Source organism: Penaeus monodon, chromosome 29 (assembly GCF_015228065.2).
Source record: "Penaeus monodon isolate SGIC_2016 chromosome 29, NSTDA_Pmon_1, whole genome shotgun sequence".
Classification (NCBI taxonomy): Eukaryota; Metazoa; Arthropoda; class Malacostraca; order Decapoda; family Penaeidae; genus Penaeus; species Penaeus monodon.
In genome coordinates this window covers 23,910,744-23,911,698 of record NC_051414.1, presented here as the reverse complement: position 1 = coordinate 23,911,698, position 955 = coordinate 23,910,744, and the positions used below count along the sequence as shown (strand labels likewise).

Genomic DNA, 955 nt, shown 5'->3' with positions numbered 1-955 from the left:
GCAAACGTGCAAATGTGTGTCCCGCAAGTGTACAGATGTGGACCCCGGAACCAAAGTGCGGGACCCCACCGACTGTACCATGTACTGCGTCTGCCTCGACGCCTCAGGAAATGGTACGATGAAGTATATTCTTACATTTCATAATCTGTCCTTCAAACTGCTACACTTCATACCCTTCCCGTATCCGATATACCTGAATTAGAAACGGTTGACTACCTTCAACAGGAGAGTTAGTACCATCCATTCAGCTTGTTAAGTGTCCCAACGACAACTACTTCAACGACTGGCCTACCTTCCCTTGCTGTGACCCCATCGGACGCGTCCCTAGCGATTACTGCACGCAACTGTTTAACCCTTGTTTCCCACACTGCACTGAGCCGTACAAAGTCACGTCTCATCACAGCGACTGTTCGTCTACTGCGTGTGCCTTCACGACGACCACCTCGTCGAAGCTGGCTGTCCACATCAGCTCCCTTTCTTCGACTTCGTAACTGGCTATTGCCAGGATGATGAGACCCTCTGCTACCACTACCGCGAGCCTTGCGAGCCTCACTGCACGGAGCAAGACGAACGCACGGCTGACCCTACCGACTGCCACAGGTTCTATCTGTGTCGCCGCTCGCCACGTCCAGCTTCCTTTGGCCTCACAACGGGGCGACACCACAGTGTGAGGAGGATGCCCTGTGTGTCACTGTGTGCCCATCTGTCTCATGATTATTTACGCCAAATGAAATGTTATAATTTAAATTATTCATCTGCTGAATTGTTAATATTAACTGTTATTGTCTTATGCTTATAATAACTGAAACATGTTAAAGATGTGATTTTCGATACATCCGATACGAAATGACATCATGTAACTAATCGTTTATTGTTTTTTATATTTTTAGTTGAATGTGATGAATGATCTCTAATTTTCGTCCTCTTATCCTCTCTCGCTGTCTGTCTGCAGCGC

The 955-nt window shown here is 47.4% G+C and overlaps 2 pseudogenes; one reads left to right on the top strand and one right to left on the bottom strand.

Annotated features, from left to right (window-relative positions):
• LOC119592043 overlaps positions 1 to 431 on the bottom strand; it is a 12,129-nt pseudogene extending 11,698 nt beyond the window's left edge.
• LOC119591777 overlaps positions 1 to 928 on the top strand; it is a 1,631-nt pseudogene extending 703 nt beyond the window's left edge.
• The last annotated feature ends 27 nt before the right edge of the window (positions 929 to 955 follow it).